We start from the raw sequence: 27493 nt of genomic DNA, 5'->3' as shown, positions 1-27493 counted from the left end.
TCACCTGAATGTAAAACTGAATTACTATTAATATACTTGCAAGCACTGAAAAAATGTAATGAAAAAGTGCAGCTACAGTAAGAATTTTAAAAACTCATACTGTATAAACATAAATTCAGATTATCTTTAAGAGTATAAAACAAAAGAAATCCAAAGACAATTTCAAAATTTCATCTGCCCAATAAATTAAAGCAACAAAAATAAAAATCCCACAAACTTTTTACTGTAGCTCTTAAACAACAGCAAAAAAGTGAGACGATTAAGCCAACAGCCAAAGAAACAGGAAAGAGAAAGCAATGGTATAGAAAGAGATTTGATTATCAAAATTTTAATACAATTACCAATAAAATACAAAAACTACCAGTTATTTAATAACGTTTTGCCTTCAATATTCTGCTTAAGTAAGCAGTCATACGCTTGAATTAATTTTTAAAATGAAAAATGCATCTATTAATACGCTTTTTCCGAAATTCGGTGAAAATTCCGAAACTGGAAAATTAAAGATCAGCGTCCAAGAGCCAAACATTAAAAACTTTTTGATCAGTTTTGCTTAAAAATCTTAGGTCACTGGTAGTATGATAAAGATGTTAGAAGCAATCCAATATTAATGATAATCACTCAACTCGTAGACGCTGTAAGAAGTCCACTACAGAAATGTTGGGGGTATTTTACAATTCAATATCTGAATCTGTGACTATTTTAATCAACTACTTAAACCAGGCATTTACTTTTAAAACAATTTTTCCAAAACATGTGTGGAGAGCAAGACGGCCAGCAATCTCTTAAGAAATGTCTTTAATGATTCAAAATTCCTAGGTGTGAGGAGGGGCGACTCATTAAGCTAAGTTTAGATCCGGCCCTTTTGTTGTCAGCCCAGGAAACGGGTTTTAAAAACTGGGTGGGAGAAGAGTTTGAAATTCAGGACGGGGTAAACGCTGATGCCTAGCAGCGCCGGCTCTTCCCTATTCGCGCACTGAGAGGTCACGGCGTAGTAAAGTTTGGTTTCACGAGCGGGCTTGGACACTACTGACAAAAGCAAAGTCTTCTAAGTAAAGCGAACTCGGGGGTCGGGGAGCGCCCGGAAGCCCAACAAGACACGTTTCCACTGCAGGGAGGGGGTGTATATGTGCCGACTCGGTCGTGGAGCCTCTTGCCTCAACCCGCCCCCCCCGCCACCGGACCCCTCACCCAGGCGGGGACAGGCTCCGCCGGCAGAAGCGGCGGGAGCCGGGTAGGCCACAAGGAGGAAATGGGACAGGGTGTCGACAGAGAGGCGGCGGCGGCGGCCGGAGCGGGGCCTCCCTCGCGGGGTAGCGAGAAGGAAGAGGGGCCCTCCCCGCCGCAGCTTCCCCCGCCTTGAGAGGCAGCTCCAACTTTCCTCCAAGCGCAGGACGCCGCCTGGGCCGCGCGCGATTCCGAAACTTTGTCCGCCCTCCCGTCGCCCCCAGCCCGCTCCTCCGCTCCGCGCCAGCCCGTAACAGCCCCCACTTCGCCCCGACAGCTGCCGGAGCCCATCCACCCCCGGGGTCGGCCCGTGTTTACCTCAGGCCGAGGTCGAGGCGCTTGCTCCAGCGGCGGCGGCCCCACTGCAGGTCCCTAGGTCCCCGTCACGACGCCAAGTTCCCCAACATGGACTCCTTAGTCCGCTTTGAGTTGTTCCGGAGGTCGATAGGGCGCCGGCTCTACCCGCCGGGTCGGGAGGTGGCGGCGGAGCAGAGAGCGGACCCGGGCTGCGCTGCTCCGCGCGACTTGCGCCACCGCTGCTCCCCCTCCCCCCGCCTTGTCTGGCCTCCTCCCTCCCCTCCCCGCGCGTGCCCTCCCTTTTCTCCCCCTCCGCTCCGCTCAGCCGCGCAGCCACATGTCGGCGCGCTACGGTGACGACGGCGGCGCGGGCGGCAGAACCCGCCGCACTCTCCCTACTCGCTTGTTGGGCCCCGCGCGCACCGCTGCAACGCTCAACCAGACCACTGGGGGGCGCTGGTAAACCACCCTTAGCGACCTAGGAACGTGGCGGGCGGAGTGACGTCACGCGGCCTGTGAGCGGGAGGGAGAACGGCAGCGAGTGGCGCGGGCTTCTGGGAAACTTCTTCCGCGGGCTGTCATCCTCCCACCCTGCGGATTGTGCGCAGGCGCCGTGTGTGAGGCGCTCGAGTTGGCGCTGCTCTGGCCGCGGAGCCGCTTAGCTGCCGCGGACAATGAAGGAGGCCCCTGGGGACCTGGACGTGAGGTGTTCTGCGTGGCATTTGCTACACCATCTTTATGGTAATCCGGTATTGAAGAGTGTTCTTAGGCTGTTTGGCGGTAGATTGAGTTTTCACCCAGCACCGTTGCCCACCTGAAATACACCTTACGGGGAGGTTGAAATGTCCTTAACTTGGAAGCCCACCTCTTTCTTTTCTCCTGGCGGCATTTAAAAAAAAAATGCTTAGGGGAGAGGTTTTCCCTGTGGTACCTCTAGCCTACGCATTTCCCCATGTCTTAATTCTCACAACAAAAAAATTAAACTTGATTATGATTAACTTAGAGGACTTCCACTCTGTGGTCAGGCAGCGGCGTGATTTTTCTTTTTTCTTTTTCTTTCTTTTGCGGCGTGATTTTTCGATAATTTGTCGGGACCTGCGACGTGGAACCTGTGTGCCTTGTTTATTCCCCGTCGGGTCGTTAGATCTTTTGTTTTACTTCAGAAACACCTTCACAGGCTTTTTGTTTTTGTTTTTTTTTTCAAAAATCACTGACTCTTCAACTTCATAGTTTCTCTTCCGGACAATTTCGGCACGCTCCTGACTGCTCCTAGCGCACCGGCGTCCACCCCCTCTTCTTCCAGGTGGTCCTTTCAGTCCCCCGCGCACCCCGGGGTCCTGCTGACAGCCCCCGCGGGAGGGAGCTCTGGCCCCGGGCCGCCCCGCCGACGCGGCTTACCCCTGGTCTCAGTCTCAGCCAGCGGTGCGGCTCGCACCTTTCCCTGCCGTCTGCCCCATCCCCTTTCTGTGCACGCTGCGCCCCTCTAACCACGACTTGCCCAGAATGACTCTGCTCCCCACCTCCTTGAGACTCCGCCGGCAGGCCACCTCTCTGCCGCCCTCGCCCAGACTAGGCTGGTTGCCATGTCCCCTGCTCCCCGGACTGTGAGGTCGCTTCTATGGCACCTTCATCCTGTGCGTCCAGTTTGGTCCGCTCCGTGTCTGCCTCACACTTTGAGCTCTGGGACAGTGTCTCCCAACAACAGCTCCTGGCACAGTGCCTGTCACTCAATGAGAACTTGGTCAATAATTGCTGGAGGAATATATGAATGGCAGCCTTGTCCCGATTTCAAAGTCTTTGGAGTTTTACAATGTCTAGTTTTTGATACGAGGTTTGGGGATTTAGATGGGCTTTTCTGTGTTTGGAAAGTTTGAAGGAATGATGATCTAGAGGAGTTAAAATGGTTTTTTTCTAATGGAAGAACAAAAATTTTTATGAACGGCCTTTCCCTGTCACTATCAGAGCAAACAGAATTCCGTAAAATAACCAGTCAACAAGCACGATGATGAGCCATCCAACAGAATAAGGGTGTAGCTTTGTCATGTATACATGCACGTCTTCACCCTAGAGAATGCGACCTCCAGTAATGTGATTTCAGGTGGAGACTAATGGGGCAACATTCTTCTGTGGATATTTTACATGATAATCTATTTATTTATTTCTTAAGAAAGTATTACTTCTTAAAATTCAATTAAAGGTCAAATGATAATATCTGCCAATAGAAAACTATAGTTTAAAAAAGGCAGTAACAGTATACCATTTCAGCAAAACCACACGATATAAATCCTTTTCCCCCCTGGAGCCATTTCCCCTTTGTTTTATCATTTTATTTTATTTTGTTTTCATCATGATAAATGTAGTCTTTAATCCCTACCCACCTCCCCTTTGGTAACAATCAGTTCTCTATAATTAAAGAGTCTGTTTCTTGGTTTGTCTCTCTTTTATTTTCTCTCTGCTCTTTTGTTTTCTTAAATGCCACATATGAGTGAGATCATATGTTGTCTTTCTATGACTTATTTCACTTAGTTTTATACTCTCTAGCTCTATTCATGTTGCAAATGGCAAAATTTCATTCTTTTTATGGCTAGGTAATATTCCATTGTCTATATGGACTACCTTTTCTTTATCCATTCATCTGTCGATGGACACTTGGGTTGCTTCCATAGTCTGGCTATTGTAAATAATGCTGCAATAAACATAAGGGTGCATGTATTCCTTTGAATTAGTGTTTTTATATTTTTTGGGTGAATACCCCAGTAGTGTGATTACTGGATCATAGGGTAATTCTATTTTTAATTTTTTGAGGAACCTCTATACTGAACAATAAGAATTTTTGGATATATTTATTCTCTGGCAGATAATTAATTTTCCACTAGGTATTATGTGAGAATATTTTAAGAGAAAAATGCTTCTGATGCTAACATACTAGTGGTTTCTACTTTCATGTGGTTTGTAATAGGCCATCTCTTGCCTCCCCAGGGAAAAGGCTGTGTATTTCTGTACCTGCAGCATCCTCCTACTAGTTATGCTTGCATGTGAGGATTTTTTACTCTTTCTGTGGTTTCAGTATTTTTTATTTACAATATAATAAAGAGATACAGAGGTTTAAATAAATGATGAACTATAAAATGCAGGAGTAAAGATTGATATATCAACTATCACTGTCAACATTTAAGATTTGATTATAACCATAAATAACACAACTGATATGCATCATAAAGCAACCTTCAACTGAATGCCCAATTGGCTTATTGTACTTTACCCGGCACTTAAAATATCAAACATGTCACACAGCAACAGAAACCCATACTGGCATCTTAAAAAAAAAAAAAAAAAGGGTAATCAGTATGTTGATTTTGAGAGAGCTTTACCAGAGATAACTGCTATTATTAATTTACTATAAGTTGAATACAAAATAACATTGAAATTAAGAGGTGGAATCACTGTGTAAAGACACTGAATTAAGTTGGAAATACGACTCTCATATGGACTCTCACATGATACCCTTGCAGTTTTGAACAAATTGCCTAATTTTTCTGGTCTTCAGTTTTCATATCCATTACAGTGGAAAATTGTATTTTAATGATCTCTGTGGCATTTTTATAAGAGTGTATGAATTCCACGGGTGTACAGTTTAAGACTCTTACAAGCAAAATATGACCAAATATATAGTATTTTGGTAAGGAATGAAAATACATGCTATAGGGAAAAGTTAGTTTACAGGAATTAAAAAAAAAAATGCTGGTTTATCTCTGTTTTCACAACTGTACAGAATTTTAATCAAGTTGATACTGATTATTACCCAATCATTTTCTATGTGGAATTAAATTTACTTCAGCACCAATCAGTTGGGTGTCTACTATTTGAGAGGTGCTGTGAGATGGTTATAGATGAATGAACAGTGTCTCAGAGATAGATTAGTGGGTACAGATAAGTACAAAAACAAACTAAGGAAGAATATAAGTGTCATAAAAGGAATAAAAAAGCAAAAGTACTGGTTGGGAAAGGGGGCTCAAATGAGGGAGAGAATACAAAAAGGACCAAGGACAATTTCATGAAAGGACAAATCTGAACAAAACATAGTCAGGTATTCCATGTTAAAAGCTCCAGTTTCTCTAAGGTTGGTTTCCCATCCCCCACAGCACCTCTTACCATTTTTTTACCACTCCCCTCAAGTCTCAACCTCACAATTACTCCTGCAGAGCCCCTCAACCCTGACCCAGCAAAAGATCTCGCCACAGTCTTTAACTTTCTTACCTTCTTTCCCTATACCTGCAGTCTGTCTATAACTATCTATATCCACACACACTTGTCCTCTACCACAGAGGAAACACCTCTTGCTTAATGCTTACTTAGCTTTCTACTTGTGCTGTAGATCTGGTTTTTTTCCAGACTTTGGGATTTACAAACCATTAGCATTTCTAACAGTTTAGGAACTGACGTAGATAGGGCTGCTAACTTTTTCTTTTTTTAAAGATTTTATTTATTTATTTGACGGAGAGAGAGATAGACAGCGAGAGAGGGAACAGGATTGGGAGAGGGAGAAGCAGGCTCCCCGCTGAGCAGGGAGGCCGATGTGGGACTTGATCCCAAGACCCTGGGATCATGACCTGAGCCAAAGGCAGACGCTTAACGACTGAGCCACCTAGGCGCCTGGTCTGCTAACTTTTTAATCTTGACAAATAATGGTATACATTTTTAAAGTCTTCCCATCTCTTATCACCCTCAATTCCTTTTAAAAAATGCACTTTCAACATTAAAGAACTAAATTTTTATGAACTACGCTGTTTATTTGCATTTCCCTCTGGAACAGTGAAGCCATCGCAGCAGCCCTAGTACTTTTGGGACTCTGCTCTGAAATGGATCCTCTCTATTCTCTCAGGGCCCACCTATGGGTTACTCTGTCTCCAATATTTTCAATCTCTGCTTACTGGAGATTAATTTATCTTTCTTCTCTCCAAATCTAAAAATAGTTTATATCTAAGACTACTTCCTCATTTCACTTTCTACTCACTTGTTTAAAAGGTAATAAACATTCATTTTAACAATTCAGACAACACAGAAGTATAACAAAATATATTTCAGAAGCAAATAAAGAAAAAGATAGTTTTCCTCTCCCTATCCCAATCCTAGATAAAATCAAGGTTGAAAGGTTAATGTTTCTCTCCGTACTCTTTCCAGTAGTTTTAGAAACACATATTAATAGAAATTTTGATTTTTACAAATAATGAATTACACCGTATATATTTTTCTGAGCTTTTTCTTACTGAGCTTTATAATGGATACTCTTATCTAGCTCATTCTTAACTACACAATATACTATTAATGTACCATAATTTTTAAGCCATTCCTTTATTGATAGATAATAAAGATTTGTCCAGATTTTGTGCCATTATAAACATTACTAGAATGAGTGTCCTTATACATGTATCTTTTTTAAATTGTGCAGTTTCTTTCTATAGATGCAAATCCTTAAAGTGAGATTATTGGGACAAAAGATATGTGCACGTTTTGATAGATACCGCCTGGAGAGAATATATATGGATTTTTTTTTTCTTGTTTGTTTTGACATCCAGCATCCATCTCTTTTTCTGGTAACAGCACCTCATTTTCTTTAGAAGAATTAGTTCTCCTCTATTAACCTTTGGAGTTACAAATGGTATTGACTCCTCCATTGACTTCTGCAATTGATCAATGAGAGTACAATATCACAGAGGTATGATATTCTATAGTTCAGGGATGGACACATGACTCAATTCAGGGCAGTAAGAATTAGATCAAGGAGTTTTCTTCTCTCCTGGACTTGTTGCTCTAAGGATATAAGCTCTCTTCATAAAGAGAGACCATTACAGAAAATGACTTCCACTCAGAGGAAGACAGAACTAAGAATTAGAAAGAAACTAGATTCTAATGATAACATTTCAGTAGATTCCATCTAGCTATGTCTAGATTTTCAGTTATGTGACTCTATAAATAACTTTTGGCAGGGGTAGGGGGTGAGTTGGGTTTTCTGTTACTTGTGACCAAGGATGTTTTAAGTGAGACACTGCCAGATTACCTCTAGAATTATTGCAGTTCACATTCCAATCAAAAGGTAGAAGAATGTCTATTTCTCTCTCTTACCAGGACTGAAGCATGAATCTTACATCTTTGTTGGTGTAATGTGCATTAAATACTATCTCACTAATATTTTAATTAGTGTCTCCCTGACTACTAATAGGGCTGAAATTATTTTCATATATTTTGAGACTGTGCATAATCTTTTTATGTTTTTATATTGTTGTTTGTCTTCATCTTTTTCTGATCTTTTTATAGGATCTTTTTTATGTTAGAGCTCTTAACTCTTGGTGTTCCATATATGTAGATACTATTTTTTTTCATAATCATCTTTTGACTTTGCTCATGGTGGCTTTTGTCATAAGAAGGTTTTAATTTTTATATTGTCGAACCTGTCCATTCACTCTTAAACCCACAACAATTAGGCTTATGTCATCACCACTCCCCTGAAACTGCTCCTGGAGAAAATCACCAGTGACCTCATACTGACCAAGTGTATAGTCCTCAGCAAGCAGTTGTTGTCTTGTATTGACTGCCTGCTGTGTACCAGGCTTTGTGCTGGGCACTGGTGGTATAAATAAGATATTGTTCTTGCCCTTAAAGAGTCGACAGTTTATTGCAACAGTCAACCAGATGAACATATTTCAATATGTAATTGATGCTGATGTTGAGTTTGTGTTATGGGCTGAATTGTGTCCCCCCCAAAGGTTCATGTGTTTAAGTCCTAATCCCCAGCACCTCAGAATGTAATTGTATTTGAAGACAAGGTCTTTAAAGAGGTGATTAAGTTAAAATAAGGTCTTTAGGGTAGGCCCTAATCCAATATGACTGGTATCCTTATAACAAGGGGAGATTAGGACATAGACATGTGTGCACACAGAGGGTAAACCATGCAAAGGCAGGAAAAATGGCCATCTACAAGCCTTAGAAGAAAGGCCTCAGAAGAAACAACCCTGCCAACCTCTTAATCTCAGACTTCTAGCCTCCAGAACTGTAAGGAAATAGATTTTTCTTGTTTAAGCACCCAGTCTGTGGTACTTTGTTATGGCAGCCCTAGCAAAAGAATATAGTTTGTCTCCACAACATCCCTTCCATAGCTCCCCCTGGTAAAGCATCCATGTGGTTGTAGAAGGCAAAGATTAAAACATACCAACAATTCCAGGAAAGAACTCTGATTATTTTAAAGCACTCAAGGTAATCCTATACTTCTTGCCACAGTGAGTGGTTTAGGAAACCCAGACTTTGACCAGTTTGTGTCTGTGAACTTTGAATTGCTCTTGACTCTGAGAAAGATTTTTCCTTATTCTTTAAATAAAGCTGCTAAAGCCTGCTCTCTTTCCATTTGGATGGTGAGGGTTGAGAATATAAACCCTGGAATTACTGCAGCTACTGTCATTGTGAACAAAGCTGGCTTCAGAATAATGCTGATTCTCTCTAAGGCAGAGCAGAGAAGGAGCAAAACCGAGTCCTTGACATTATTAAGCCACTGAATCAAATCAATCCTGATACCTGCTCAGTTATGTGAGCCAATAAATCCCCTTTCTTATTTAAGCAACATTTAGTTTTTAAAAAACTTAAAAAAGGTCTTAACAGTTAGAAGGTACACAGGGAAGGGAATCTATCACGGATTGAATTCTCCAGGAAATATACTTTGACACAGAGATTCAGGTGCAGAAATTTCACTGGGGATTGCTCTTGGGATCCACCTCTGGAATGAGTAAAGGAAGTAAGATTGGACAGAGGAAGAAGTGAAACTGTGATGCAGTCCAGCAAAGGCATCCACCTTTCCTACAGAGAGTTCTGAAGACTTTATGCTACCTCAATGACCAATCATTTTGGCCAAACCCAGAAAAGTAAGGAGGCCCTCTTGAGCCAAAGGTAAGTTCTGGAGTAGGATTCAGTTGAAAGCTATCAGCCTCTAATACTTCTAGCAGCTGGTGGAATGACTGGTTCTGGATGGGGAGATCTCTGCAGTGTACCACATTATCTATGACCATTCACCCCTTTGCATATAATAAGTTCTAGAAGCAGCTCTTCCAAAGTTCTGTTGGGTCTTCCTGGAGAAATTTACAAGAAAAGTGTTCATGAGATTAACTACAGCCCTTGAAGCTGCTTTGGGGGCCATAATTGAAGCTGATCATCTCCTTCCTCTGCTACCCATTCTAGATTCCCCTCACCCTCTGCCTGTCAAGGTAGTTTATTTAGTGCAGTGACCTAGACCCTCTTCTCTGAGGGGACTTAGCCCTTCATCACTAGGTCCTTCTCAAGTTGTGGCTGTTGCACTTGTCCATGTACCATCTAAATTGGTCAGGTGCAAACCAAGACACCCAAATGGATTACTTGAGTATCAAACATATTCTTTCCTGTCTGTATTGTATAACAGCTGTCCTACTGAAGATTAGGGTCAGTTACACTTTCCTGCTGGTTTCTTGGAACGAAGACCCTGAAGTGACCTGGCACTTTAGCTGGCAGTAGCTGGGGTTTAATGGGACTCTTCCTGAGGTAGCCAAAACCTCTAACCTCTGGGGAAAAAAGGTTAAAAATTCCCTGAGTGGATCCCTGATAATTGGTATACAGAAATACTCCTACATCCACCCTTCAGCTACTGGACCCCATGTATTCTCCCTACTTCCACCCTTCAGCTACTGGACCCCCATGTATTATCCCTGATAATCGGTATACAGAAATACTCCTACTTCCACCCTTCAGCTACTGGACCCCCATGTATTCTCCCCTATTGGGGACCCTGTACCATGTAATGAGTTTACCTTGAGTCCTGGAAGGTGATGTCCCTCCTCACAAGGTATCCTTTGCAAGCTAGCACCTCAAATGAATCTTCAAGTCTAGCAGTTTGTCTAGGTGGTGTAGTTTATGAAAAGATCAATGGATCCCATGGTCAGGTGCTCACTGCTGTATTAACTACTTGGTCATTGGACCAAACACTTTAAATCCTCAATGATACTGGTTAAGAACCTTCAGGCAGGAAGTCTAACTTGGAATATGTTGATATTCCAGTCAAGGTAGACTGGTACTACTTCCAGGGTGGAATGAATCCAATGTAGACAACTTGCCACCAAGTAACTGGTAGGTCTTCTAAAAGAGTGGTGCCATATTGTGGGCCAAGCATTGGTCTCTGTTGCCGGCAAGTTGGAAATTTATAGTGGTAGTAGATAGGTAAGCCTTGTAAGTGGGCGTCCATGCTATTGGGCCTATGTATAATCTCCATTCCTGCCCCGATTCTTATCACGTCCTTGTTGGCGCAACACTGGTGTAGCCAAGGGCAGAGACTGGGTGATGTTATCTGGGTGACAAGTTACTGTTTCTTGTAGTTGTTTAGTGCCTCTTCTGTGATGGATGCTCTCTGTTGGGCATTAACATGTGAAACAAAAATCAAATTTCATATCCACTTTTATAGATTCAACCACATGCCTCTTTCCCAGACCTCTTTATCTCCTGTCTTTCTCCCTCCAGACTCTGACCAAGCAAACAAGCTTTTTGCCAGTGCCCATAACTTTTCACTCAGAGTGTACTACCAGATGCAAAGTCAAATTTCTGCTCACTTAGAGGTATTCCCCTTACTTTCAGGGCCGCTCTTAAGTGGCTGCCTGTGGCACTTAGACAGTGGAACTGCCACGTTTAGGTCCCCCACATCCTAGGGTACCAATGGAAGATGGGAAGGTAAGACCAAACATGAGAAATAAAGTCTTTATTGGACCCAAACAAGGAGTCCATGGGTCTTGAGGACCTCTTTGTATTTATCAGTTGTCTTCTCTACATTTTTCTTGGCCTGTTTTTGCTACCTCATAAGCTACTACTTCTTCCTATAATGGAACTTGGCCTTCTCCTTTCACTTTTCCTCTCGGGTGGCCATCATGGCCTGTACTTCCAGGAAACCTTGCCAGCCAGGTGCCCCAGGTATGCATACGTCTGAGTGGGCTTCAGCTGCACAACCTTGAGGGCAGTAAAAACCACCATTCACTTTTTCTTCTTATGAGGTGTGGGTGACAGGAGCAGGAGTGGGATCCCATCAAATACCATGAGGCAGTCCAAGGTGGCTGGTCTTACTTGGTCTTGAGCAGCAAAATGCCTTGTACCATTCTGCCAAAAGATGTAGCTAGGGGCCCAGAAGTAACAGGGGACTGGAAGTGGTAGAGCCCACAGGATGAGTTGGTGTTCATGCATTTGTGGAAGAAGACCAGGTACCGCAACTTGTTTCAGTAGAAATTGCCAGAAATGTGGATGCCCTCACAGTGCATGACCACCAACTTCCTGCCTGGCAGTACTACTTAGCCATGATGCTCACCTGACAACACAGGAGATGGCCTTGGCTATCCATATACTGTGACTAGCCCCAACACCATCTGTGGTATCTACATGGAAAAGGTCAGGAACCATTCAACAAAAGATATTTAAGACTCCGCAGTAGATGACATGACCTCACTCCAGAATCTAAGGGATCTGTGTTGTGATTGTCCCACTGGGACTTGCCATAAACTTTTAAATTTATATAGAGGCAAGAAAGTTCAAATATACAAGGAGAAAGCAAAAATCTTTATGAATCTCATCATTAGAGACAGTTCTTGTCATCAACATCCTAGTGAGCATCTCTTTAGACCTTTTCCCATGTAAAACTATGTATGTGATTGCTGTTTAACAACCTGCTTTTTTGTTCAATAATACATCAGTGAATCTAGATATGCATCATTCCTTTGTTTGGCTATATCATAATTTAACCAGCTTGCTGTAGATAATGAATTCTTAAGTAGATGGTACTGCCCTCTAGAGTATATTTTGTGTCTAGACTATTTACGTTTTGAAATACGTATTATTTTGTTACAAATTGTTTTCCTTTTATTTCTCTTTAATATTACAATTAGGTATATTTTGTTTTAGGCATCTATGACTTCCATTTCAGGACTGTAAAGGAAGTGTTAACAAAATATTTATTATAAAAAAGGGACTGAATTGGCTAGGATTGAGAAAAATTGCTTATAGATGGACATAGAGAATTTCCAATTTTCAGTATTACAAAGCATGATTTAATGAACATCTATATGCATTCATCCTTTGGAGTAGGTTTGCTACATTAAAGGGTATGGATGTTTAAAATTTTGACACATTGCACCAATTTACCCATACACCAACAGGGCACGAGAGTGCCAGTTCCCTCATACACTACTCACCAACAGGAATGTAATCCTGATGTCTAACCTATTGCTCTTCACATAAAGGCTAGATAAAATTTTCTTAAAATTCATTTTATGGTCTAGGATAAATCTAGAGTCTTCCTCATGATTCTGAAAGTTCCAGGAATTTACTTTATTCCTTGTCACTTCTGGTTTTAATTTCTAACTTAACTAATTTCTCTTTCTCTTCTGTGCTTTGTTTTGTTTTGTTTTTAGTAATAGCTATTTTGAGATACACTAACTACACCATACACTTCGCCCATTTAAAGTGCACAGTAGAATGGTTCTTGGTATATTCAGAGTTGTGCAAATATCCTTGCAATCAATGTTTTTTTCTTTTGAAGATTTTATTTTAGAGAGAGAGCATGTGCTCAGGGGAGAGAGGTGGGGGAATGTGGGGCGGGGCAGGGGGGAGTAGAGGGAGAGGGAGAGAGAAACCCAAGCAGACTCCAAGCTGAGCATGGAGCCCAACATGGGGCTCAATCCCTGGTCCCTGAGATCACGACCCAAGCCAAAATCAAGAGTTGATCGCTCAACCGATTGAGCCACCCAGGTCCTCCCCTCAGAATCAATGTTTTAAGAGCATTGTTTTCATCACCCCTTCCCCAAATCCTATACCCACTAGCATCGCTCCTTATCCCCCAGCCCCAATCCTCTAGCACTAGGCAACTACTAATCTACTTTATGTCTTTATGGACTTGCCTATTCTGGATAGTTTATATAAATGGAATCATAAAATATGTGGGCTTTTCTGACTGGCTTTCACTTAGCATAATGTTTTCAAGGTTCATTCATGTTCTAGCATGTAACAGTACTTTTTTTATTCATGTTTAATTTGTTGAATAATATTCTGTCATATGGATATACCACAGTTTATTTATCTGTTCATCAACTGATGGGCATTTTGGTTGTATCCACTTTTTGGCCATTATGAATGATGCTATTATGAATATTCATGTATAAGTTTTTGTGTAAACGTACGGTTTTATTTCTCTTGGGTATATACTTTTAAGTGGAATTGCTAGGTCCATGTGGTAACTGTGTTCAACCATTTGAAGAACTGCCAAACTCTTTTCCAAAGAAGCTGTACCATTTTATATTCCCATCAGTAATGTATGAGGATTACAATTTCTCCACACAATAACACATGTAACTTTCTGTGTTTTTGATTACAGCCATTCTACTGAGTATGAATTTGTATCTCGTTGTGATTTTAATTTGCCTTTCCCTGAAGCTAATGATGTTGGACATCTTTTCATGTGAATTTGTCTGTATATCTTTGGAGAAGTGTCCATTCAAATCATTTACCCATTTTTTTTTAAGTAGGTTCCATACCCAGCATGGAGCCCAATGCAGGGCTTGAACTCGGGATCCTGAGATCAAGACCTCAGCTGAGATCAAGAGTTAGACACTTTAAATGTTTGGTAGAATTCCCCTGGGAAGCCATCTGGCCCTGGGCTTTTGTTTGTTGGGAGATTTTTGATGACTGCTTCAATTTCCTTAGTGGTTATAGGTCTGTCCAGGTTTTCTATTTCTTCCTGGTTCAATTTTGGTAGTTGATACATCTCTAGGAATGCATCCATTTCTTCCAGATTATCTAATTTGCTGGCATATCGTTGCTCATAATATGTTCTTATAATTGTTTGTATTTCTTTGGTGTTGGTTGTGATCTCTCCTCTTTCATTCATGATTTTATTTATGTGGGTCATTTCTGTTTTCTTTTTGATAAGTCTGGCCAGGGGTTTATGGATCTTACTAATTCTTTCAAAGAACCAGTTCCTAGTTTTGTTGATCTGTTCTACTGTTCTTTTGGTTTGGTTTCTATTTCATTGATTTCTGCTCTTATCTTTTTATTATTTCTCTTCTCCTGCTGGGTTTAGGCTTTATTTGCTGTTCTTTCTCCAGCTCCTTTAGGTTTAGGGTTAGGTTCTGTATTTGAGACCTTTCTTGTTTCTTTAGAAAGGCTTGTACTGGTATATACTTTCCTCTTAGGAGTGCCTTTGCTGCATCCCAAAGATTTTGAACAGTTGTGTTTTCATTTTCATTTGTTTCCATGAATTTTTTAAATTCTTCTTTAATTTCCTGGTTGACCCATTCATTCTTCAGTAGGGTGCTCTTTAGCCTCCATGTATTTGAGTTCTTTCCAACTTTCCTCTTGTGAGTGAGTTCTAGTTTCAAAGCATTATGGTCTGAAAATATGCAGGGAATGATCCCAATCTTTTGGTACCAGTTGAGACCCGATTTGTGGCCTAGGATGTGATCTATTCTGGAGAATGTTCCATGGGCACTAGAGAAGAATGTGTATTCTGTTGCTTTGGGATGGAATGTTCTGAATATATCTGTGAAGTCCATTTGGTCCAGTGTGTCATTTAAAGTCTTAATTCCTTGTTTATCTTTTGCTTAGATGATCTTCCCATTTCAGTGAGGGAGGGTGTTAAAGTCCGCCACTATTATTGTATTGTTGTCGGTGTGTTTCTTTGCTTTTGTTATTACCTATTCTTCTGAAACTGTTCCAAAAAATACAAATGGAAGGAAAACTTCCAAACTCATTTTGTGAGGCCACCATTACCTTGATCTCAAAACCAGACAAAGACCCCATCAAAAAGGGGAATTACAGACCAATATCCTTGATGAACATGGATGCAAAAATTCTCACCAAAATACTAGCCAATAGGATCCAACAGTACATTAAAAGGATTATTCACCATGACCAAGTGGGATTTATCCATGGGCTGCAAGGTTGGTTCACATCTGCAAATCAATCAGTGTGATACAATACATTGATAAAAGAAAGAACAAGAACCATATGATCCTCTCAATAGATGCAGAAAAAGCATTTGACAAAGTACAGCATCCTTTCTTGATCAAAACTCTTCAGAGTATAGGGATAGAGGGTACATACCTCAATATCATAAAAGCCATCTAGAAAAACTCACAGCGAATATCATTCTCAATGGGGAAAAACTGAGAGCTTTCCCCCTAAGGTCAGGAACACGGCAGGGATGTCCACTATCACCACTGCTATTCAACATAGTATTAGAAGTCCTAGCCACAGCAATCAGACAACAAAAAGAAATCAAAGGCATCCAAATCGGCAGAGAAGAAGTCAAACTCTCACTCTTTGCAGATGATATGATACTTTATGTGGAAAACCCAAAAGACTCCACCCCAAAACTGCTAGACCTCATACAAGAATTCAGTAAAGTGGCAGGATATAAATTCAATGCATAGAAATCAGTGGCATTCCTATACACCAACAACAAGACAGAAGAAAGAGAAATTAAGGAGTCGATCCCATTTACAATTGCACCCAAAACCATAAGATACCTAGGAATAAATCTAACCAGAGGCAAAAAAATCTGTACTCAGAAAACTATAAAATACTCATGAAAGAAATTGAAGAAGACACAAAGAAATGGAAAAACGTTCCATGCTCATGGATTGGAAGAACAAACATTGTGAAGATGTCAATGCTACCTAGAGCAATCTACACATTCAATGCAATCCCCATCAAAATACCATCCACTTTTTTCAAAGAAATGGGACAAATAATCCTAAAATTTGTATGGAACCAGAAAAGACCCCGAATAGCCAAAGGAATGTTGAAAAAGAAAAGCAAAGCTGGCGGCATCATAATTCCAGACTTTAAGCTCTACTACAAAAACTGTCATCATCAAGACAGTATGGTACTGGCACAAAAACAGACACATAGATCAATGGAACAGAATCGAGAGCCCAGAAATGGCCCCAAACTCTATGGTCAACTAATCTTCGATGAAGCAAGAAAGAATGTCCAATGGAAAAAAGACCGTCTCTTCAACAAATGGTGTTGGGAAAATTGGACAGCCACATGCAGAAGAATGAAACTGGACCATTTCCTTACACCACACACAAAAATAGACTCCAAATGGTTGAAAGACCTAAATGTGAGACAGGAGTCCATCAAAATCCTAAAGGAGAACACAGGCAGCAACCTGTTCGACCTGAGCCACAGCAACTTCTTCCTAGAAACATCGCCAAAGGCAAGGGAAGCAAGGGCAAAAATGAACTATTGGGACTTCATCAAGATAAAAAGCTTTTGCACAGCAAAAGAAACCGTCAACAAAACCAAAAGACAACCGACAGAATGGGAGAAGATATTTGCAAATGACATATCAGATAAAGGGCTTGTATCCAAAATCTGTAAAGAACTTCTTAAACTCAACACCCAAAGAACAAATGATCCAATCAAGAAATGGGAAGAAGACATGAACAGACATTTTTCCAAAGAAGACATCCAAATGGGCAACAGACACTTGAAAAAGTGCTCAACATCGCTCGGCATCACGGAAATCCAAATCAAAACCTCAACGAGATACCACCTCACACCAGTCAGAATGGCTAAAATTAACAAGTCAGGAAACAACAGATGTTGGCAGGGATGCAGAGAAAGGGGAACCCTCCTACACTGTTGGTGGGAAGGCAAGGTGGTGCAGCCACTCTGGAAAACAGTATGGAGGTTCTTCAAAAAGTTCAAAATAGAGCTACCCTACAACCCAGCAATTGCTCTCCTAGGTATTTACCCCAAAGATACAAATGTTGGGATCCAAAGGGATACGTGCACCCCGATGTTTATAGCAGCAATGTCCACAATAGCCAAACTATGGAAAGAGCCAAGATGTCCATCAACAGATGAATGGATAAAGAAGATGTGGTGTGTATATATATATATATATAATGGAATATTATGCAGCCATCAAAAGGAATGAAATCTTGCCATTTTCAATGACGTGGATGGAACTGGAGGGTATTATGCTGAGCGAAATAAGTCAATCAGAGAAAGACATATATCATATGACCTCACTGATAGGAGGAATTCTTAATTTCAGGAAACAAACTGAGGGTTGCTGAAGTGGTGGGGGGTGGGAGGGATTGGGTGGCTGGGTGATAGACATTGGGGAGGGTATGTGCTATGGTGAGCACTGTGAATTGTGTAAGACTGTTGAATCACAGACCTGTACCTGTGAAACAATACAGTATATGTTAAAAAAAAAGAAGATAGCAGGAAGGGAAAGATGAAGGGGGGCAAATTGGAGGGGGAGACGAACCATGAGAGACTATGGACTCTGAGAAACAAACTGAGGGTTCTAGAGGGGAAGGGGGGTGGGGGGATTGGGTTAGCCTGGTGATGGGTGTTAAAGAGGGCACGTTCTGCGTGGAGCACTGGGTGTTATGCACAAACAATGAATCATGGAACACTACATCAAAAACTAATGATGTAATGTATGGTGATTAACATAACATAATAAAAAAAAGAAAAAAAAAGAGACACTTAACTGACTGAGCCACCCAGGCACTCCTCATTTGCCCATTTTTTTAAAAAGATTTATTTATTTGTTTGACAGAGAGACACAGCAAGAGAGGGAACACAAGCAGGAGGAGTGGGAGGGGGAGAAACAGGCTTCCCGCCGAGCAGGGAGCCCAATGCGGGGTTCAATCCCAGGACCCTGGGATCATGACCTGAGCTGAAGGCAGATGCTTAACGACTGAGCCTCCCAGGCGCCCCTCATTTGCCCATTTTTAATTGGGCTATTTTTCTTTTTATTTCTGAGCTGTAAATTCTTTATATATTTTAGATACAAGTCCTTTATCATATATTTGCTTTGTAAATATTTTTTCCCACTCTATGAATTATCTTCACTTTCTTGATGGTGTTCTTTGAAGAACAAATTTTTAAATTTTGATGTTGTCCAATTTATCTATTTTTGTTGTTATTGTTTGTGATTTGGTGTTGTATCTAATAAACTGTTGCCCCTTCCAACATCACCAAGATATATGCCTATATTTTCCTGTAAGAATTTAGTAGTTTTAACTCATACTTTTAGACCTTTGATCCATTATTTTGTATGTGTATATGCATAAATTTTGTGGATATGCAACTTCAGTCTTTTGCATGTGGATATCCAGGTGTCCCAACATCATTTGCTGAAAAGACTTCCTTTCTTCATTAAAATGTCATGGCATCCTTGTCGAAAACCAACTGACCACAAATGTGAAGGTTTATTTCTGGAATCCCCAACTCTAGTCCATTGATTTTTATGTCTGTCCCTATGCCAGGTGATCTTTTGTCTTGATTATAAATAGCTTTGTAGTAAGTTTTGAAATTGGAAAATATGGGTCCTTCTGCTTTATTCTTTTTCAAGATTGTTTTGGTTATTCTGGGTCTCTTGAATTTTCTTACGAATTTTAGGCTCAGCTTGTCAATTTCTGCAAAAAAGGCAGCTGGGATTTTGATAGTGATCAGGTTGGATCTGTAGATTAGTTTGGGGATTATTGCCATCTTAACAGTATTAAGTTTTCCAGTCCAGCACATGAGATGCCTTTCCATTTATTTAGGTCTTCTTTAATTTTTTTCAACAATGTTTTTGTAGTTTCCAGAGTATAGGTTTTGCTTTCTTTTCTTTTTCTTTTGGTTAAATTTATACACCTATTTTATTCTTTTTGATGCTGTTGCAGATGAATTTGTTTTCTTTAACTTTTCAGTTTGTTCATTACAGGTGCATAGAAATAAAATTGATTTTTGTGTATTGATCATGTTTCCTGACATTTTGCTGAAAACATTTTAGTTCTAATAGATTTTTGGTGGATTCCTTAAGATTTTCTGCATAAAAGATCATGTCATCTGTGAATAGAAATAGTTTTACTTCTTCCTTTCAAATATGAGCTTTTATTTCCTTTTCTTGCCTAATTGCCCTTGCTAGAATCTCCAGGACAGTGTTGAAGTGTTGAATAAAAGCAGTAAGAACTGACATCCTTGTCTTGTCCTTGATCTTAGGGGGGAAAGCATTCAGTCTTTCATCATTAAGTATGATGTTAACTATGGGTTTTCATAGAAGTCCTTTACATTGATGAAGTTCCTTTCTGTCTATGAAGTTAGTTTGTTGAATGTTTATTCATGTGTTGGATTTTGTCAAATACTCTCTGAATCTGTTTGAGACAATCATGCCATTTTTCCCTTTATTCTAGTGATATGGTATATGAATTGATTTTTTGGATATTAACCATCTTGCATTTCTGGGATAATTTCCATGTGGGCATGGTGTACAATCCTTTTTATATGTTGCTGGATTCAGTTTACTAATTCATCTCTGTATTTTGCAGTTTATTCTTTATTAATGTCCAGGTATTAGCCCAAATATGGGGCATGGCTGCTTCTCCTTGATTTTTCTCCAAATATCATTGTAGTGACCATTTCTCTTTTATTCTGGTACCTAGAATCTGAACTCTATGAGTCTTGGTAAGAGTTAAAGTCCATTTCTCACTATAGGAATTACAACAATTCACTTTTGCAACCTCCCTCAGTGCACAGCAGAGGCATATGATCAGTCAGAAACACTTTACTTTGTATATAATTTGGGATCTAATGACACTAATAGTATGGTTAAATTCTCTCACTCTTGCTCTCTCTCTTTTTCTGCACACTGTTAAGTATTTCCCTGCCAGAACCAGGTTTGGACATGATTTGGTTGTTTTTACCAGCTGCTTAGTCCCAAGCCTAGTTCTCTAGCTCTCCTAGTCCCTTGGGTGAGCTGCCCAATATCCTTCTATTAGATCCCTTTATGATTAATTCAACCAGAGTCCATTTTTATAAACAGCAACTAGTAGCCTTTGCCACATATAGACAAGGCATTACTGTTACTTGACTTGAATTGCTAATTTAAGAAGTTATGTTAGATATTGCATCAAAGAACCATACAGGAAACAATTTAAAATAAAATATTTGACTTGTTTTTAAAAAAAGAACCTTGACTGAGGTGCCTGGGTGGCTTAGTAGGTTGAGTGTCCTACTCTTGGTTTTGGCTCAGATCATGATCTCAGGATCGTGAGATAGAGTCCCACATTAAGCTCCACACTCAGCAGGGAGTCTGCTTGAGATTCTTTCCTCTCCCTCTTCCTTCCTGCTGCTCATGCGTGCTCTCTCTCTCTAAAGTACTAAATAAATATTTTTTTAAATAATAAAATAAAAATAAATAAAAAGGAACCCTGGCCATTTCTCCTAACACAAGCTCTAGCTTTCCACAGATGCTTTATTTCATTCTCTTTCTTTTTTCTTCTCTCCACCTGGTCCAAAATTCCTGTTCATTTTTTAAGTAAAAGGGCTTATCCAATTCTGCTTTCTCCTGCCAATCCCAAATAAGTTATCAAGATCTTTTTGTAAGTAAAGACAGCTCTTTTCCTAAAACAAACCAGTCACATAATTTTTTTCATTCCACCACATTGGATATTCCATGTTGTTTTGTCATAACCAATCTCACAATTAACAAAGGATAAGACACTTGTAAAAATTTGCATTCATCAGATTATTCCTTTTTTTTTTTTTTTTAAAGAGAGAATGCTCATGGGTGCATGCCAGTGGTCCAGTGGTGGTGGAGGGGTAGAAGGAGAGGGAGAGAGAGAATCTTAAGCAGGCTCCACTCCCAGTGGGGAACCTGACATGGGGCTCAATCTCACAAAACTGAGATCATGACCTAGGCTGAGATCATGACCTATGCTGAAATCAAGAGCCTGAAGCTTAACCAACTGAGCCACCTATGTGCCCCTGGATTATTTCATTTAAAAAAAAATAATTGGAGACTCAGATTTCTTTTGGAAATTGCCTGTGATTTTATTCTTTTTTCCTATTGGAATATTTGTTTTTTTCTTGTTATTTTGTAAATTCTTTTAAGCTCTTTATATATAGGGAATATTAGTACATGATCATATTTGTTGCAGATACTTTCCCCTGGTTGTTATTTGTCATCATCATTGTTTATGATGAAGTTCTGTTTGTTTCACCAAGTGGAAATTTTGGTTTTATTTTTTAGGAAATAAAACCTTTCAGGCTTTTCTTTTATGGCTTCTAGATTTTGTCATGCTTAGAAAAGCTTCTCCTACTCATTGCCTCTGGCTTCGAGATCATATAAACATTTACCTGTCTTTTTTTCTCTACCCATAATTCATTAAAAATTAGGAAACCAATGGTCAGATTTATAAAATGACTTGTCCATGGTCATACAACTAATTAAAGTTAGGAATAGTCTACAGAAAAGATGGCAGTCCTTCTCAAAGCAGTCCTAAACAGTGGTACTTTGTTTAATATTAAAACTTTTTTTAATGTTAAGTGAGATTTTCACCCTTTAAAAATTCTGGCAATTTTCCAGAAGCTCTTTTAGGAAATAAAAAGAAAATACTCTTTCAAACACTGATAATCCAAAAGACACAGTGGGATTTACTGGACAAATGTGTACTCATCCTTGAGAAATTCCTTTATTAAAACATATGGATAGGGAAAAACATATGGGAAAATTTCATCAGTTTAATAAACCAGCCACTTCTCTTAAGTCTCATTTCCCTAGAGCTATCCTATAATAGAGCCAATAGAAGACAGATTATTTTTTAAAAATGACAATATTCTTTCTTAAAATGTTTTTTGGCATATAAAAATTATTTACACACTAATTTTCAGCTGACAGCAATACTTTTGTCAGCTTCATAAATTATTTTACTATTTATCAGAATCTTATATCTTATATTATTTTTAACAAGGGTATTTGCACACCTCTCAAGCCAATAGAATGTTAACATGCAATAGATACAATCTGCATGTCTTCTGAATTTACTATATGAGTTCCACTGATTTTTGCTTTCTCTTATAGATTTATTTTTAAAATAACAAATCCACAAGATAAAGCTATTCTTAGAAGGATCTATTAATATGTAGACAAGCAATAATTGGCTATTTTCCAAAATAAACCTTTTCTTAGGTGAATTTGGTTTCAAAGTAATTTAATCTTTGTTTCCTATAAAAATAAAAACTTTTATTTTAAAAAGATTTTATTTATTTATTTGAGAGATAGAGAGTGCACAAGCTGGGGGAAGGGCAGACTCCCCACTGAGCAGGGAGCTCTACACAGGGCTCAATCCCAGGACCCTAAGATCATGACCTGAGCCAAAGGCAGACACTTAACCAACTGAGCCACCCAGGTACCCCAACAATAAAAACTTTTAAATACAGTCTTCATTTCAATTAAGCTTTAACATCCAAGAAACATCTTCAAAACCTGCCTCACTGGAATGTTCCTTCTAACAATTATGATGAACATTCCACAACAGTGAAGCAACTGTGGAATACAGAACAGGAATGATCAACAATCACCATCTCACTAATGCAATATTTTTTCATTTATGCATGTTTTCTTTCAGTATTTCTTCATATAGTACACACAGCACATAGTTACAATTCAAGTGTTCATAATTTTATTTTCCTGTTATCATTATGTCATGAAACTTGTGTTATTGCCATTTGATTGACAGGAATTAAATTACGACAATATTCCTATGAGGATGTTTCCCGATTTAATTATTGTTTTTCTTTCCAGCTACTAGAATATTTCAATTATGTCTTTGTTGTTTATATTACACATACTTTAAAAAGGATTTGAGGCTGTATAAAAGCAAAACAAATAAAGAAAGAAATAAAGAAACCTTTGTAGGGGCACCTGGGTGGCTCAGTCGGGTTGGGTGTCCAGCTGTTGATTTCTGCTCAGGTCTTGGGCTCGGGGTTGTGAGATCGAGCCCTGCATCGGGTTCTGCACTCAGCATGGAGTCTGCTTGAGATTTTCTCTCCTCCCTTTGCCCCTCCCCCAACTTGCATGCTCTCTCTCTCTAAAAAAAAAAAAACAAAAACAACTTTTAGGGACATCCAGGTGGCTCATTCAGTTAAGTTATGCCCCACTAAGTGCGGAGCCTGATTCAGGGCTCTATTCACAACCCTGAGATCATGATCTGAGCTGAAATCAAGAGTTGAGTGCTCAACTGACTGAGCTACTGAGGCACCCCTGAACTACTCTTCTAATATAAATATTTTAAAGCCAAAAACTTTACTCTGAGCACAGCTTTAGCTGCAAGTTTTGATATATTCTGTTTAGATTTTTACTCAGTTCTAAATATTTTCTTTTTTTTTTTTAAAGATTTTATTTATTTATTAGAGAGAATGAGAGAGAGAGAGAGCACGAGAGGGAAGAGGGCCAGAAGGAGAAGCAGACTCCCCGCCGAGCAGGGAGCCCGATGCGGGACTCGATCCCGGGACTCCAGGACCATGACCCGAGCCGAAGGCAGTGGCTTAACCGACTGAGCCACCCAGGCGCCCAGTTCTAAATATTTTCTGATTTCCTTTGTCATTTCCCTTTGACCCATGTATTTACAAGGGTGTTATTTAATTTCCAAATATTTGGAAGTTTTTTCAATAACATACATATCTTACTATTATTGATTCCCAGTTTAATTTCACTATTTTCCAAGAACATAATTTGTGTGATGTCAATCATACAACATTTATTGAGACATTTTTTATAGCCAAGTATATTTGTCTGTCTTGATAAAAAGTACCATGTGCATTTGAAAAGAATATCTATTCTGCAGTTGTTGGGTGTAGTGTTCTGTATTAGGTCAGATAGTTGATCATGTTGTTTAGGTCATCCATGTTCTTACTGGTATTTTACCTATTCATAAATTGGTAAAAGAGAGATATTAATACCTCCAAATATATTTATATATTATCTTTCTCTTTCTTTAATTCTGTCAGTTTTGCTTCATGAATTTGAAGCTTGGTTATTGAGTGGGTATGCAAATGTGATTGTTATGGCTTCCTGTGAATTGGCCCTTTCTCATCAGTATGAAATGCCCTCTTTGTCTCTGGAAATACTCTGTTTGAAGCTATTTAACATACTAATTTGGCCATACCATCTTTCTTATACTTACAATTTTCATGTTTTTTTTTTATTTACTTTCAACTCATCTGTATATTTATATTTAAAGTGACTTATAGAGACCGAATGGTTGGGTCTGCCTTTATAAAAACCTATGCTGATAATCTGTCTTAATTGGATTGTTTAGTCAATTAACATATAGTACAATTATTGATGTGATTGGATTTAGGTCTACTATTTTATTATTTTGTTTACTATTTGTCCTCCCCATTTTTGGTTCCTCTCTTTCTCCTTATCTTGACTTATTTTGGATTATTTAGTTATTTTTTTAAATTTCACTTTAGTGTTTAAAAAAATTTTTATCTAGACTTTATCTACTTTTTTAGTTACCTTTTTGCATTTTTTTAGTAGTTGCTTTAGGGATTATAATATATACCTTTAGTTTTGCACAATCTACCTTCAATTAATAGTGTATCACTTCACATAAAATGTAGAAACCTTGCAATTTTATTGGCCCATTTTCCTGCTCCCTACTGTCCTTTTGGCCATAATAGTCATGTGTTATATTTACTTATATTAAAAATTTCAGGGGCGCCTTGGTGGCTCAGATGGTTAAGCATCTGCCTTCAGCTCAGGTCATGATCTCGTGGTCTTGGGTTTGAAACCCACATTGGGCTCCTGGCTCAGTGGGAGCCTGCTTCTCCCTCTCCCTCTGCCTCTCCCCCTGCTCATGCTCTCTCTCTTTCTCTCTCTCTCTCTGTATCTCAAATGAATAAATAAAATGTTTTAAAAATATAAAAAAAATTTCGTAAGAAAATGTTATCTTTGCTTTGAATTATCCTATGTATTTTAAAGAAATTAAGAGGAAAATAGCCCTTTATGTTTATCCAGATATTTAGCATTTCTAATGATCTTCATTCTTTCCTGAAGATCCAAGATTATCTGGTGCCATTTTTCTTCAGTGCAAAAAACTTCAGCATTTCTTACATTGAAAATCTGATGGAGATAAATTTTCCAAGTTATCTTTTATCTGTTTTTATTTTGCCTTCATTCTTTTTTTTTTTAAGATTTTATTTATTTACTTGACAGAGAGAGAGACAGCAAGAGCAGGAACACAAGCAGGGGGAGTGGGAGAGGGAGAAGCAGGCTTCCCGCTGAGCAGGGAGCCCGATGCAGGGCTCCATCTTATATCTGATCATGACCCGAGGGGAAGGCATACGCTTAACGACTGAGCCACCCAGGCGCCCCACTTTGCCTTCTTTCTTGAAGGGTATTTTCACTGGATAAAGAATTCAGGTTTGGTGAGTTTTTTATTGTTAGCACTTTGACTGTGTTGTTCCAACACCTTTTGGCTTCCGTTGTTTCTGATGAGAAGTCAGCCATTTGGGGCACCTGGGTAGCTTGGTCAATTAAGCTTCCGACTCTTGATTTTGGCTCAGGTCATGATTTCAGGGTCATGAGACTGAGCCCTGCATCAGGCTCCATGCTCGGCAGGAAGTCTTCTTGGGATTCTTTCCCTCTCATTCTGCCCATCCCCTCACTCTCCCCTCTGTCTCTAAAACAAATTTTTAAAAAGTCAGCCATTAACCATATCATCTATATGTTACATATCATTTTTCTCTTGTTGCTTTCAAGATTTCTCTTTATCTTTTGTTTTCATCAGTTTGACTATGATATGCCTAGTCATTATTTTCCTCATATTTATTATTCTTGGGATTTGCTGAGTTTCTTGTATCTGTATTTTTTATTATATTGACAGATTGAGTACATTTTCAGACTTTTTTTTCAAACTTTTTTTTCCTACTTCATCCTCCTTATTTTCCTTCTGTAATTTCAGTTTCTTAAATTTTGGACCTTTGGTATTGTTACACAGGTTCATGAATATCTGTTTATTTTCTTTCTGTCAGTCTTTATTTTTCAGATTGGAGCATTTCTGTTGATTTATTTTCAAGTTTACTGATTGTTTCTCTTGTTATCACCATTCTGCTGTTAAGACCATCCAGTAAATTTTTTGTTTCAGTTGTTGTTTTTGTGTGTGTGTGGAAGTTTTCATTTGGTTCTTTTCATAATTTTTTCTCTTCTGAGCCTTTCTATTTTTAATTTATTACAGTGTATTTTTCTTTACCTCATTAAGCATACTTAAAATAGCTTGATTAAGTGTTTGTCTGCTGGCATCACTCTGCTAACACCAACATCTGAGTCATCTTTAGATTAGTTTCCATTCATTATCTTTTCTTTGAAAGATACATCACAGTTTCCTGATCCTTTATATGTCATATAACTTTGGGTTGTATCTTGAATATTTTGAATTTAATGTTGTGGAGATTTTATTTTCTGTTTTAGTCCTTCAAAGAGTGCTGATCTTTTTGTTTGAGCATGCAATTTACAGCAAACTCTTTTTGGTAACAGCTCAAATTTCAGTTTAGTTCTTTTATACCTGAGCTCTGTGCAATGTGTTCATAGTTCAAGGGTCAGGTAGAAACTTGATTATATTTTGGAAACAGAATTTAGGGATCTCTCTTTGGTTCTTTCTTTTATAAGGTTCCACTCTCACCTTATAATGATGCAGGTTGCCCTGAACTCTGTATTTTGAGTCTTCAAGCTAGAAAGACTACAGATTATTGGAGCCCTGCATAGTGCCACAACTTTGGCCTGACCTCAGGCTAAACCATCTTCCACCTAAAAATGTGAAATGGCTTGTGTTGCTGTCTTCTCCCAGTTTTTCAATTTTCCTCCCAAAACCGCCTATTGTTTTTTACTTTCTCTCCAGAATCTTCAAGTAATTTTTGTATTTTGTCCCAAGTTTATCTGTTATCTATAGAAGAGTTAGTGTTTTAGGAGCTAACTTGGCCATTTAATTCTCTATTCAATTTTTTTCTTTTGAAAAGATGTTTAAAAATTCTCACAAGTGACCTCTGCAAACTGCAAAGGAACATGGACATATGCAAAGGAAAAGTTATTCCCTTTTTTCTTTACTAGTCAACTCCCACCCACTTGGAAATA

At 39.2% G+C, this 27493-nt stretch overlaps 1 protein-coding gene and 1 pseudogene across 3 annotated transcripts in view; both read right to left on the bottom strand.

Moving 5' to 3' along the window:
- Positions 1-1859, bottom strand: part of SCAF11 (SR-related CTD associated factor 11) — an 81604-nt gene extending 79745 nt beyond the window's left edge. For 2 of the 3 annotated variants that reach the window (XM_027593214.1, XM_027593215.1), the window contains exon 1: positions 1543-1859. The gene's annotated coding sequence lies outside the window, so the exon portion shown is untranslated. The remainder of the gene's footprint in view (positions 1-1542) is intronic. The other variant, XM_027593213.1, reaches the window with a different exon arrangement.
- A 9425-nt stretch (positions 1860-11284) lies between these two features.
- On the bottom strand, positions 11285-11914 carry LOC113922315 (annotated as a pseudogene).
- Between the last annotated feature and the right edge of the window lie 15579 nt (positions 11915-27493).

Source organism: Zalophus californianus, chromosome 9 (genome assembly GCF_009762305.2).
Source record: "Zalophus californianus isolate mZalCal1 chromosome 9, mZalCal1.pri.v2, whole genome shotgun sequence".
NCBI lineage: Eukaryota > Metazoa > Chordata > Mammalia > Carnivora > Otariidae > Zalophus > Zalophus californianus.
This window is presented reverse-complemented; position numbering and strand designations above follow the sequence as displayed.